Raw genomic sequence first — 15,634 nt, 5'->3', positions numbered from 1 at the left:
CAAACTCTGCTTCCATAGTGGATGAAGCAATGATAAATTGTTTATCACTTTTCCTTGATATTGCTCCACTTTCAAAAAGAAACAGATAGCCAAAAGTGGACTTTTTACTGTCAAGACATCCAACAAAATCTGAATTCGAGTATCCAACCACTTCTAATTGATCATACCTCCTATACATGAGCATATAGTCTTTTGTTCCTTGAAGGTACCTCAAAACTTTCTTTGCAGCTTTCCAATGATCAATTCTAAGATTATTTTGATACCTGTCTAACATTCCAACAACGAAACTGATATCGAGTCTTGAACAGGTCTGGGTATACATCAAATTGCCCACAATAGAAGCATAAGGAATTGATTCCATTTGCTTCCGTTCAACATCATTCTTTGGACATTGCATGAGACTAAATTTATCCCCTTTCTGCATTGAAACAATTCTTGTTAAACATTTGTCCATATTAAATCTCTTTAGAATCCTTTCAATATAGCCTTTTTGAGACAATCCTAACAGTCCTTGTGACTTATCACGGAATATTTCAATTCCTATCACATAGAATGCCTATTTCATATCTTTCATTTCAAAATTTTCTGAGAGAAAATCTTTTGTCTCATGCAATATACTCAAATCATTAGCAGCAAGTAAAATATCATCAACATATAGGACTAAGAGTATAAACTTGCTCCCACTGATCTTCCGATATATACACCGATCAACAGCATTTTCTTGAAAATTGAAAGATGTTATGGTATCACTAAACTTTATGTACCATTGTCGAGAAGCTTGTTTACGCCCATATATTGACTTCTTAAATTTACAAACCAATTGACCTTTCCCTTTAATTGAGAAACCTTCAGGTTGGTCCATATAAACTTCCTCTTCAAGATCTCCATTAAGAAATGTGATTTTCACATCCATTTGGTGCAACTCTAAGTCATAATGAGCCACCAATGCCATTATAATTCTTAATGAGTCTTTCTTCGAAACTAGAGAAAATGTCTCTTTATAATCAATGCCTCATTTCTAAGTATATCTCTTGGCAACAAGTCTAGCTTTATATCGTTTGATATTACCATTTGAGTCATATTTGGTCTTAAAAACCCATTTACATCCGACTCGCTTACAACCTTTTGGCAATTCAACGAGATCCCAGACTTTGTTGTACTTCATGGATTTTAACTCATCCTTCATAGCATCAATCCATTTATCAGACTCAACACTTTCTATGGCTTGTGAAAATGAAACCAGATCTTTATTAATTCCAATATCAAAATCTAACTCTTGTAAGTAAACCACATAATCATTTGAAATAGTCGACCATCTTTCTTTTTGAGATCTTCTTAATGGCATTTCTTATGGTTCAACAAAGTCAGAATATGGTAAGTTAGTTTCTTCATGGAGTGTTTCCTCATTCAAGTATTGTTCAGTATTATCATTACGTGGAACAATATTTGATTGAACTGTGGAAGAATGAACATTAATGGGTAAAGGAATATTTACCTTAATTTTCTTGATTTTCACAAGTTGTCAGTCATCACTCCCACTAACTTCACCATTCTCAATAAATTTTGCAATACTAATTTCTACAATTCTCAGACTATGGTTTGGACAATAAAACCTATATCTTTTAGATTTCTCTGGATAACCAATAAAGTAACCACTAACAGTCTGAGAATCTAATTTCTTTTCATGTGGATTATAAATTCTTGCCTCCGCTAGGCAACCCCAAATAGTCAATAGAGGAACACTTCACTAAATCAAAGACATTAGAGAACATCATAAATCTAGGATCTTGAACAAATAATTCTCACTAAGATAATTGGAATACATACCAGATGCGGAAATTGCTTGAGCCATAGCTGTAATATCCTGGTAATTCGATAATAATAAATAACTATTAATTTAATAGGATCAGCTGATAATTATTAATTTAAATCAAGAACAAATAATAACTATTAATTCTTTGTATTTGAGTGATTATATTGAGGTTTTTAAGAAAAATGATTAAGTGTAGAATTTTGAGATTTTAATTTTTTATTATTATATCACTCAATGTGTAGGATGTATTATATGTTAAAAATAAAATAAATAAAATAATAGTAAAGCAATTGAGAAATTGAAAGTGGTAGCCGAGCATAAGTATAGATAGGAATGTATTAATAGTGCATGGGTTGTAAGTGAATATATAAGTTAGCAGAATGTTTCTTAAAATTTAATATAGTGTGCATAGAGATAGAGTTTGAGAGATGGCAGCTTCAAGTGATAATTTAAAATTAAAGGTGGCAGCCAATATAATGAGGAAACATGCGCACGTGGAGAAGCTGGGATCAATTCCCAGGGAGAGAAGGTGCGGCTGGTCATGGATGAAGGCTGGAATTTTCCACCAAGAGGGGCACCAAAACGGTGCCGTTTTGGCCTTGAGGCGGTGGTGCGCCTGTGCTGCCACGCGGCAGCTTCTGGCGGTTTCTCTTTTAGGCTTTTTAAAGCTCCATTTTAGCAGAAATCGGAATTCATTTCGAGCAACAGCAGCAAGGAAAAATTGGAGAAGTAGAGCAGTGCGCATGGGCTATTTTTGGGGAGAAATTTGAGATTAAACTTGGTTTAATCGCGATTTAATTAGCTAAGTAAGTAGAGAATTATGTAATAATTATTTTGTACGATTGAAATTTCATTTTGGGCCCGATTTTATTAATTTTGGGAGTTTAATTTATTTTACAGCGTGTATTGATTTGGTGCTATATAAGCGTAAAAACGTTGTAATCAGCTTAAACGAGGCAAGCTCCCTCTACCTTTGCGATCTCTTTTCATTTGGTGAACCCCTCATCTTCCCTTAATTGGTTTCAATTTCGCGTATTAATTATACGAAATGAGAATTTTATTAGCGTGATTTAATTTAAAATAAATATGAGTCATATTGGGATTTTATTCGTGGTGCACTTACGTGAGATTTTAGACGACTAAATTATTTATATTATACGATTAGATTTAATTAATGTGAGCCGGGGTTTTATTAATCGTTATTAAACGTTTTACTTCGCAGCGGGAGTGCAGGAAATGCAAGGAACGGCCGTGTAAAGGCAAGTTCCTAACCCTTTCTTCATGTTCTTTAATTCCTGTGAGAGACTTCGTGGTTTCTCGTATTTGATCCCTTCCTTTACTCTAATTCAGCGTCTAGCATTATTTATTGAGTTATTATTCAATTGTTTTAAATTAAATTCGGAACTTTTTGAACTTTATTTGTTGTGAGCCTATGGGGGTTTGTATCGCCCCCACTCCTCTTGGGAATGATGTTGAACCCTACTTGGGGACTAGGTTCCCAGACGTGCGGGTTTATTTACGGTTTTCTCGAGTTTAATTATGGTTCGGTTAGAGCTATCGAGTAGTGGGGTAGGGGTCGGCTGTTTGGTGACGTTGGGGTAGACTATTGTACGGTCTTGAAGTGGACCGTCAGGTGGACACTCCTAGACACTGGCCGTTTACCGGTGTTGGACACTGCTGATTAGTTCTGTCAGTATGTGATTTATTGCATGATTTGATATGTTGTATTACCGTTCATGGTTTGATATGCACATGGGTACGGGTTGCATGTGGGGATATTCATTTATTGAGTATGCTTGGACACGGACATTCTAGCTTGGTTAGGTTGCATCCAGCACGGGCATATGCATCGCGTGTGGTTTACTATGTGGGCGGAGCATGGCCTAATGCCTAGATATATGGGCGCCAGTGTATCACGTTAGTGCTCACTACGCCATTGCATTTTTATGTGCATTGCATGGTTACTGGTAGTTATTAGTTCTCGGACGGGAGGACCATTCTGAGGGAACCTATGGCTCGGGTGTCAAGAGTACCGACACGAACACACGGGTGACGGGAGCACCGACCCGGGACAGCGCGCGCAGGTTTGTTGGAGATTTATGTTGCCTTTCAGGGCATCGGCAGGTTGGTATGGGACTTGGGTGCCGTGTGTCTTGTGTAGGCCCCAAGGATCGGTATATGCTTTCATTATGCTATACTTTTGTGTGGTAGCGTCTCATGGCTTGTGTGTGTGCTTGGGGGTTGGTGTTCTGGGGGAAAGCTTATTGGATCTATACAGCCTTCAGCCTTTCTTTCTTTATACTTGCTGAGTCTCTCGACTCACTTTGCTTTCCATCATTCCTGGTAGTGGTAGCGTGGGCCATTGCAAGGGAGTCAGCTTTTAGCGGTAGAGTCTGTATGGTGTACAGGCAGTCCCGTTTGTCCCTGTTAACTTTGATGTCTGAGTATGATTTACTCTATTATTTTTACTATGCCAGGTCTTTCCTCGAGTCTTGTGTATATCGGCATAGGAATCTGTGTTCATTTATTTATCATGTGATCGTTGTGTTAGCAGGGTACCCGTAGTGCATGCATGTGTTTAGCTTTGCTTCCGCTGTTCTTATTTTTGTGTATGCATGCCAGGGTGGTTTTTGTCTCGTGTTTCATTCTTTCTCCTTCCGTAAGTGCTCCTGTTCGGGTAGTCTGGGCGATTGGGGATATCCGGGCGGGGGTGCTTACAATAACGCTAAACCTGATTGGAAAAACCTATTAGCACAAATTGGTTTCTCCCCCTTCTCCCTCTTTATGTCACAGTAGCTTTTTGATGGTTAAAGATAATGGCTTACCCTAATGGGCAGGGAGATGACCAATTTATATATTCTGCCTTTTAATCTGGTACGTCCATTAAGCAATCGGGTGAACAGATGAGATTCATTTGCTATTAAATTAAAATTGACTTAAATAATAATTGTAATAATAATTCCACAATTAAGAGAATTATTAGTTATAATCATTAAACAAGCAATTAAATTTTCAGTTACAATCATCATTAATCAAACAATTATTCAGGCCACAAATATAGAATATTTTCTTACACAAAAAACGTCAATGACCAACTCGGGAGAATCCAAGGTTGTATGCACATCCAGAGCTAACGCCATCACGTAATGAGCTTGATTCTACAAGCTACTAAATCTCCCTTCAATTGCAGCCACATTGGAAACTTGGGAGGAGGAGAGGCACACATTAAAGTTACAATTTCCCTGGACAATGGGGACTGGATTGAAGAGGGATCCTAGTGTCTTAGTTGAGTCGGATTGATCCATTCTTCCACAATCATGTCCAAATCCATCAATCGAACAACACCATCAAACAAATCAGTAAGAAGGGTGTATGATGCCCATTTATCAAGCCACACCCACATAGTTCAACCATTGCCAACTCTATCTCTATCAATTTTGGGAAATGGCAGTACTATACCGCTCACGAAATGATGTGGTTAATGAACAAAAGTGTCCACCACTTTCCAAACATAGCAAAATTCACGTATTTTAAATGGAAAGGCGTACATCTATATATATAGGCAATATTTGTTAACTAATATATAGATTTGAAAAGATAAGATATGGAAAGTATTTTAAATATTTTTTTAATATATTTGTTAAATTTATTTAGTGATCTATGAAAAATAAGTCACGTGACTTCTTATCGAAATTTTCAAATATGCTTATCTCTCATCTCTAAAGATAAATATATCTTAACCTTACATATAAGAAAAAAAATAACTCACATATTCTCCGGTGTATTATTCCAACAAATTTAACAAATAGTTTGATAAAAATATTGAAATGTTTTCCAATCTTATCTTGATCATTTTATATCTTGATCTAAAAAACATTCAAACATGATTTTGATACAATTTTTTCTTACTCATTTTAACAAACGCTACCATAATGAATAGAGTTTTGATCTTCTAAATAACGTTCCTTAGTATAAACTAAGCAACGTTATGTGACAATTCAAATATAATTTTTATGTGGGATCCATCCCATATGACAATTTGTTTTATTATGTTGGGGCCCAACTCAAATATAATTTTTATTTGAGTTGCTACATCAATGTTGTTTAGTATAAATTAAATAAGTTGCTTAGGATATCAAAACTTATAATGAAGAAGGGTAAATCATACCAAAAGTCACAAAACTTTAGTGTCTTTTGCAAAGTGGTCACTAAACTTCAATTCTTTGCAAAGTGATTACAAAAGTTTGAAATGTTTTGTAATGTGATCTCTAAACTGATTTTTTAGCAAACCCTTCGTCAGAGTTGGTGACGTGGCGCTAATGTGGAAAACTGATTTGTACAATAATTTCTAATAAGAATCTATCACGTGTCACTGCCCTAATCCCCATAAAACCCTTTCTTTTTCTTCCTCTCTTTATCTTCTCGTTTTTGTCGACGTCTACTACCCTTCTTTTGATCACTGTTTGTCGTTGTTGCACTCGTCGTCGTTCACCTTCGACGTAACCGCCGCCTCCATCGTCATTCATCGCCGTTGAAGTTGCAGCCATCAATGCTTCTAGTCGTTGTTTGCCTTTTCGTTCACCTTCGACGTAACCGTCGCCTCCATCGTCATTCATCATCGTTGAAGTTGCAGCCATCAATGCTTCTAGTCGTTGTTTGCCTTTGCCATTCCAATCGTCGTCAACGCTTCTATCTCTTTCTTTTTCTCTCTCGCAGCTTTTCCTCTCCTATCGTCATTCACCCTTCCCCGTCGTTCGCCTTTGATGTAACCGCCACCTCCATCATCGTTCATCGCCGTTGAAGCTACAACCATCAATGTTTCTGGTTGTTGTTCGCCTCCGTTGTTCCAGTCGCCGTTTACGCTTCTATCACTTTCTCTCTCTCTCTGGGTCTTCTCGTTCTCTCCCACAACTTCTCATCTTATATCGTCGTTTGCCCCTCTCCTTCATTCGTCACTGTTGTAGCCGTAGTCGAAGCCTCAATCACCATTTGCTTCCACCATTCCAGTCGCCGCTTGACGTCACCATCAAATAATATATATATATTACATATATATGAACCTAAATATTAAATTATAAAATACTATTTTTTTTATTTAAATTAAATTAAATAATTTTTTTTGTAATCAAATCAAACAATAAAATTATGATTTAGTTGGGTTGAACTATGATTTTGTACAACTTTACATATAGAATTTTTGACCTTTTATTTAAGTAATACAAATAAATAATAACATGAAAATATATTTAATTATATATACATACGATAATTACAAAATACATAAAATTTTATGTTTTGTATGAATAATAAACGAGAAGAAATATAATTATATTGTGATGGATATATGAATATATATTTTTATTAACAATAAATATTATAATATTATGGTTTATAGTTTGATTTTCATTTTATAACTTTAAAAATGGAACAAAGCTATAAAATGATTTTTTAAAAATAACAAGCCAAACTATGCTCTTAAAAGTTTCAACATGTTCTAAGCCAAAAATTTTAAAACTTATAAAATGGGTTTAATTTGGTCTAGATGATTTAATATGTTTTTAATTTATAGTAGTATTTAAATATTTGTATAATATGTTTTTAGTTTATAGTTGTATTTAAATAACATATTTGTGTATATTTATATATGTAAATATTTTGTGTAATATATATATAATTAGTTTGTGTATATATATAGTGTATATATATATAATTATATTTTTGTTTAGAAAATATTATATATTTAACCCGAACTTATATATTATATATTTATATGTGTTAGTTTATGTTTTTAAAATTAGAAGCAAAATGGTCAATACATACAATCTATTAATAGTACAGTATTTTTATTATTTATGATAGACTAAGAATGCCTATTTTTTTGTTAAAACTTTAAAAATATTAAGTGTAATATACTAACAAATAAATATAAATCTTTTTGACTTGTTATTTGTTAGTTACTAATCAATTTTAATATTTGGGTTCATATATATGTAATATATATATTACTTGATGGTGGTGGTGACTAGAACAATAGAGGCGATTGACAATTGAGGCATTGACAACGGCTACAATGGCGAGGAATGGTGAACAATGATAGGAGATGAGAAGCTGTGGGCGAGAACGAGAAAATCCAAAAAGAGAGAGAGAGAATGAGATGAAAGTGTTGATGGTTGTTGGAATGACAGAGATGAACAATGACCAGAAACATTGATGGTAGCAGTTTCAATGGTGATGAAGGCAGTAGCAAAGACAGCTGCGTCGGAGGCAAACGATGGCAAATGGTGACTAGAAAGAGAGTAGCAAATGTCGGCAAGAACAAGAAAAAAGAGTGAGATAGGGGAAGGAGAAAAGGGTTTATGGGGATTTTGGGTAGTGATATGTGGCAAATTCTCATTGACAATTATTGTACAATCAACATGTGACTTTTACTGTTAGCCACATCAGCGCCACATCCCTAACTCTGACAAGGGGCTTGTCGAAAAATTAGTTTATTGACCACATTGTAAAATATTTTAAAAATTTGTGATTATTTTGTAAAGAATTGAAGTTTAGTGACCACTTTACAAAAGACACCAAAGTACATTTTGATGTCTTTAAAGTAAATTAAAAGTGATTTAGCTTATTTTCCTAATTTTGATTTGTTAATGAATGACTGAATTGTGGATTAAAAGTGTTTTTGATTTCTAATTGTTTAGGTCTCATTACTAATAGTTTGTCTATGATGTGTATCCATTAGTTTACAAACTTGTGACACTAACATTAATTTTTTCTGTTGCTATTGTTACAATAGAAATAATATTTTTTGCCATGAAACTTGTTAAGACTTAATTGCGTAATCAAATTAAAAATTAATAATTGAATATGACACTTTAGTTGTAAATATTGAAAATGATATATTTAATGAAATTAACAATGATGTCATTATACGACGTTATCAAAATACAAAAACGGATCAAGAACAATTATAGTAATTTATCGATATATTTTTTAATATTATATTATTTTATTTTTTTTACTATTTAATTTTTGCCTACCCAAATAAATTTGTTTTACTATTATATATATTATGTAAAAAAATATAAAATTAAGTTAAAATTATCTGTACAACGTATATCTACTTGTTAGAAAATAAAACAATATATTAATAAATTCATCACAATAGCTTACCATCACAGACATTTGGTGAATCTAGTGCGATAAAGACTCTTTTTACTCATCAAATTTGTAGGACATCCAAAATTAGGTGGTCTATTTGCAGAATATTTTGAGTTTGGAACACCCAGAATGCGTTGTAGGAATGGGCCTATAAAGCCTAATCCAAAACCCACGAGCCCGCCATAAAAAGATTGAAACATGTGGGTTAGAAAATAAAACAAGGGGCAGTAGTCCCTAATACGAGGGGCTCGGACCCAACTCAAGATGTTCAACGTAAATAGAAATAGTGATCTTTACCTTGAATATGTGTAAGATATTGCGTGTATTAAATGAATTTATGTAAAAAAAAGTAGTGATTGAGAATTTTTATAGACAATTTAAAAAAACAATGTATTTGGTTTTTATTTTTATTTAAAAATAGAAAATTAATGTGTTGTATGATATTTTTGTTTTGTTTCTGATTTTGTATTTTTTTTTTAATTTATTTTCATCTTAGGAAATTGCGGACAACTCTATTGATGAGTTATTGTGCTATAATATAATAACTAAGTGCACGGGAGGTATAATTGTAATAAATTTTAAAAGAAAAATAATATTAAAAATTTTATATATTAGTCTTGAAAATGTAATATTTTAAATTTTAATTAGTAATGAAAAACTCATGCACTGGTCTTGTATTAAATTAAAGATATTGATTGATTAATTATTCAAATAAAATTATTTTTTATATTATATATTTATTTATAAATTATAAATATAAATATAAATTAAAACTTCTAAATGTGGGGAAACATGAATTTTTCAATGCTAATTAAAAATTTATTTGAAATTTTTAATTTTTGATCTTTAAATTTAATTTTTGCAGTCATAACAAAACTTTGAAAATATGAATTTTGACTTATTTTTCTTTAATTGTGTATTAATTTTCTTGCATAGTTTTACAAATGTGATCTATTAAATCTTAATTAACATTGAAAAATTCATACATTAATATTTATTCTTTAATAATTGAGGAATTAATCAAAAGTAATATTATAAATATTTTTATTAATAATATTTATAAAAAATATTTATTTTTAATTCATTGAGAAATTATATATCTATACATGACTTAATTAATAATTTAAATTGTCTATTCAAATTTTCTATAATAATATTTATTTAATTGATAATGAAAAGTTCCAAAATACTTTATAGAAGATCTCCAATTGCTTTGAAATAATAAGTACTAAATGTAAATTATTTTTATTTTATACAAATGAACAATTTTCTATAACTTAATTAATAGTTTAAGTTATCTATTCATATTCTTCAGAAATAATATTTATTTTTTATTGATTAAGGGATTAATTGAAGAATTAATAAAAAATAATATTATAAATATTTTTAATTAATAATATTGATAAAAAATAATACTTATTTTTAATTAATTGAGGAATTAATTGATGAGAATATTAATTGAGTTTAAAATTAAGTTATAAATAAATATTATAAATAGTATTTGAAACCCATGCTTAATTTTTTAATTTAATTACTATCTTTAATTTATTGAAAAACATAAACATTTAATTACTACTACTTTTAGTAAGTTTTGGGGGGAAAAATTCTTTTGCAAACTATCCTACTTTTATATATATAAACATATTATATATTATTATATTATATAAAGATAAGATTTTATTTAATGGATAATTTTTTATGACTTAATTAATACTTTAAGTGTCTATTAATATTATTCATAAATAATATTTATTTTTGATTAATTGATAGATTAATTAAATATTTAATATTCACATAATAAGGTATTAAAAAATCCATGATTAACATTGAAAAACTCATGTATTTAAAATTTATTATTAATTTTACAATAATTAGTACTTATTATTTCAAAGCAATTGAAAATTTTAAATTATTAATGCAATAACTACTAAATGCAAATTATTAATGCAAGTTTTGGAGGAATTTTTTTTTTTTTAGACTATCCTACTTTTATATATATAAAGATTTAAACTTAATTATTTATTTCAAGAAAAACCTAGCAGAGGGTCGATGAAGCTAAGATGGCAATAAGACAGAGAAAAAGTTGATTCTGATGGGTAGTTCTAGGGGAGGTCAAGGGTTACTTGAAAAAGCAGGAACACACATGGGGCAAGGCTCAATCCATTGTTTGAGAGAACAAGTGAAAAGCCCCAAAGGTCACTTGAAAAGGGGTCTCAAAGGGTCTTTGATCAGTGCAGGGACTTGAAGGGTCCTTGGTGGAAGCATTGGGAGGTTCGACTCTAGGAGAGCTGATCTTATCTTTGGGAGAAGCCATAAACTCTAAAGGGTCTTTTGAAAGAGTTAAAAGGCCTTTGGATCTATAAGATAGAAGCATTTAGAAAACACATGAGGATCTTTCGCTCATGGGGTCATTTGATCCCTAACTCAAGCATGGTCATGAGGTTGGAATAATGATGTAGATGTAGGGGTGCAAAATGAGTCAGCCTTGGCTCAGTGTTCGATTCGATAAAAGTGCGTTCGAGTTCGTTTGTTAAGTTAAATAAAACGAATTTGAGCCTAACTTTGAATCTCAATTTGTAAATGAGTTGAGCTTGAGTTCAATAAAGTTCAGCATATTAGCTCGTGAGTTGGCTCGAATAGAAATTCATGAGCTGGTTCAATTATAGACTCGTAAGCTGTCTCGAAAGAGCGTTACAAGCTAACTCGTTTATAGGCTCGTGAACTGGTTTGAGTAGAGGCTCACTAGTTAGCTTGTAAATAGGCTTGTTTACAAATACACTAATAAAATTATTTATAATTTTATAAAAATATATTTAACATAAAATTATCAAACTTTACTTCATTATAATAATATCATAATAAGAATGTGTTGATAAAAAGATTTATTGTGACTTAAAAATTAATTAACTAATGTATGAGTTTAATAGAATAATTATCATTTTAATTGAGTAATGAAATGTTTAGTTGGGTAATAACTAATAAATATTGTACTCTATTTATTTTTTTTAATTAAGTAAAATCTAAATATTTAAGTAATTAATCGATTATATACTTGTCTTAGTTGAATATATGATGGAATAACATTAATTGAATAACCAAATAGTTAATTGACTAGGTGGTACATTAGTTAAATAACTTTGTTGTGTTGTAATTTTGATTATGTTTGTATTTTGAAAATAACGAGATAAATAATTTGATTATTTTTTTGTATGGTAAATGATATTGTGCTTATTGTAATTTGTGAAATTATTATTACTTAATTATTATGTCGATATTATATTTGTTGATTATCATGTTGGGTTCATTTAGATATATTTGTTAATTATCAGATTAATATTTATTTTTATTACACATCAGTTTATTAAGTTTTTTTTTTTAAATAAAATTTTGATAAATTCTAACCCGAACTCGAGCCCAAAACTAAGCTCGGCTCGTCAACTAAACTAAATTGACAAGCCGAGCCGAGCCCGAGCTCAAGTTATGCTAATCGAGCTCGAACCTATGATAAAATTTGTCGAGCTGAGTCAATCTAAGCTCGGCTCAGCTCATTTGTACCCCTATATAGATGAAGTGCGATGTATAGATGAGGGCTTTGAAAGAGCTATAGCCCTTCAAAAAAGGTGTGGTGTATGCAGACAAGGGCTCCAAAAAAGGTTAGACTCTTTAGAAGAGGTATTCGGGTAAGTTTAACGGATGTAGATTTTGGTGTTAGTCTTTGGGGTTTGGATCTGGGTCCCCGAAGGTGTGGAATCAAGGGATATTTATAGTCATAGAAAGACTAAGACATGTGGCACGCATGCACGGGGACTCGTCTTCAGGTGAGAGAACACAGGTCTTCGAGTGTCCTGGATTAGGATTGGAAGGTTAGAAGATGCCTCTAAAGATTAGTCTTCGGACGTAAGAGGCCTAAAAAATGGGTAAGAAGTTATTGAGGGATAATTTGGATTAAGTCGTGGGAGAATGTCTTCCAAAGGTTTTGGGAAGTTGTTTGGATTGAAAGATGCCTTAAGAGCATAGGTCAAGTCCTTGGGGGAAACAGGTCCCTAAAAGGCCCTCGATAAAGCCTTTGGGATAGGGGTGAGCAGAAGTTCGGGTAAACAAAACTAATTGAACCGAACTGACAAGTTTGGTCGGTTTGGTTTGGTTTTTCTAAAAAAATAATTCGGTTTGGTTATATTTTTTTTTTCTTAAAAATCGGTTATTCAGTTCGGTTCGATTATTTATACAAAAATAATAGAATAATTGAAACTTACCTGTGACTGCCCCTCCTCCGTGCCCAAATTGAAAGATATTACCCACCTGTGAGTCCGTGACCCAAGTTGGGTTATCCAACCCCCTTCCCAAGACAGCCACTCACCCAAGTTAGGTCACCCAACCCTTCCTCCTAAGACAGCCACTCACCCAAGTTAGGTTACCCAACCCCCTCTCTTGAGAGAAAGAGATAGCCTCCAACAGACTAGCACAAATCGATCGATTTTATGTTCGTTGACGTGTCGCCATCGATGAATCGGTGATGGTCACCTCCGTCTTCGATGCCTTTGCCATCGGCAGTCGGCCGTGCTCGCCTTTAGCTTCGCTGTCCCCTTCGTTAGACCCACACCAACGTCATTCCATCACTTCCTTGTTTCTTTCTTTCCTTTCTTGTGCTTGGACAATCAATCTACACCAACGATCATTGATCGTCGAGCGACAGAGATTACTCAGGTTAGTATCGATAGTTAGGTTAAGGTTTTGTAAGATTTTTTAATTTTTTTTGACTTTCAATTGAGTTAGTTTCTTGATATATTTCTTCGTTTGCATTATGGGTTGTTCGTTTGTATTTCTTTCATTTTCACAAATGGATTTGTATTCTCTCTTGTGTATTTCTTTTGTTTTTTTACATTGTAAATGGGTTTGCATTTTTCTGTTCTTTTTCTCTGTAAATGGATTTGTATTCTCTCATGTATGTTTTCCTTTGTTTGCATAAACATTGTTCCTCTAATGTTGTAAATCAATTTGTTTCTATATCAATTTTTGATTTTACACAATTAGTTTTTGATTTTTCGTTATCCGTTTGATTAACTCAGTTAGATTTCGATTAGTTAATTGATTCGATTCAATTATTATATAATGATCGATTTGATTAATATTTTTTATTTAATTCAATTCAATTATAATCGAATCCACGCCTCAACCAACTTTCGGAGGAATGTACCGAAGGCTCTTTTGGAAAGTCTTTTTCATGGGTAATGGCACTGCCTATGGGGGAGTTACCCTTCCGAATGGGTCCCCCGAAGGTCATGCTCCAACATGAGCCATAGTGACTATAGATAGACACAACGATAGAGGGCGGTATAAGAATTTTTTTTAATTTTTATTTGTGAAAGTAAAACATAGACTACAAATTAAAATCACGGCCCAAGCCTAAAGCTTCACGTGGTGATAGTTGATTTGATACCAATATTTCTACATGCTATTGAAAAGACACCATCGGTCCTCTCCGGTCTCCTCCCTCAATCTTATTTTCACATTTTAATAATATTTATATAAATATTATTAAAAATATTATAAATAAGTATTTTAATATTATTTTTATTTAAAAATTTAGAATTATACAGCATCTCGAACAAATATTATTTGCATAAATTCTACAAACAATAATTTTGAAGCTCTATTTATTATTATTATTTTTTGTTGCTGCTTGACCTACGATTTTAGCAAGATATGTAAATAAGGGAATTCAACAATTAGTTTCTATCCTTAATCTCTCTTCGTTGACATGAAAGCGGCTTGACATTTTTTCAATTTTCAAGATAATCCCTAATTGCTGAGTTTTTTTCCTTGGTCAAAATTCGAATATAGAATTTGAAGGCCCAAAGAATAACACCTAAGAGCATCTCCAATGAATGCGCCAATTGTAATTTGGCGCAAAAAGTTCTCCAACGAATACACCAAAATGGTGTTGGGTACAATTTTCAATTATCAAATTTGGTGTTGAGTGAATAGTATAACATCAAATTTGGTGTTATACTATTCACCAACACTAAATTTTCTTTTTCATTTTATTTTCAATTTTACTCTTCTTTGTATAACTTCAAAACAATTTATTTTTTTTATATCATTTATCATTTTTATTATATTTGTATATTTTGATTAATAATTAAAAATATAAATTAAATTGTTACAAAAAAATATATACTGATGAAAATATTTTATTAAGATCTATAAAATAAGTATAATATTGAACATATTTTAAAATATTTAATATATTTTATAAATATCATGTTAATATAAAATAAACTATTTTTGTTTATATATATGAATTTTTTTATTTTAATAATTACTTAATAAAAAGAAAATATTCTTAACATAAATAAATTAATATTTATTAAATATTTATTTATAAAATATTTTTTAAAGATGATCTTTTACACTAATTTAATGTTACACATTAGAGATAACACCAAAATAATATTAAAATTTTTGGTGTAATCCACCATTGAAGCTCAATTTGGTGTCCAAAATTTTAATAATATTAAAATTTGATTTATGTTTTGGGATAATTTTTATTTATTATTATTATCTAACAATGTGCGCGAGAGCGAGAGGGTTACACTCGAGAGATTGCAGTAAACGGCAAGAGGTGAGGCACCATGATCACGAATTGGCAGGAAAATAGAAAAGTCG

Source organism: Diospyros lotus, chromosome 12 (genome assembly GCF_014633365.1).
Source record: "Diospyros lotus cultivar Yz01 chromosome 12, ASM1463336v1, whole genome shotgun sequence".
Lineage (NCBI taxonomy): Eukaryota > Viridiplantae > Streptophyta > Magnoliopsida > Ericales > Ebenaceae > Diospyros > Diospyros lotus.
This window is presented reverse-complemented; position numbering follows the sequence as displayed.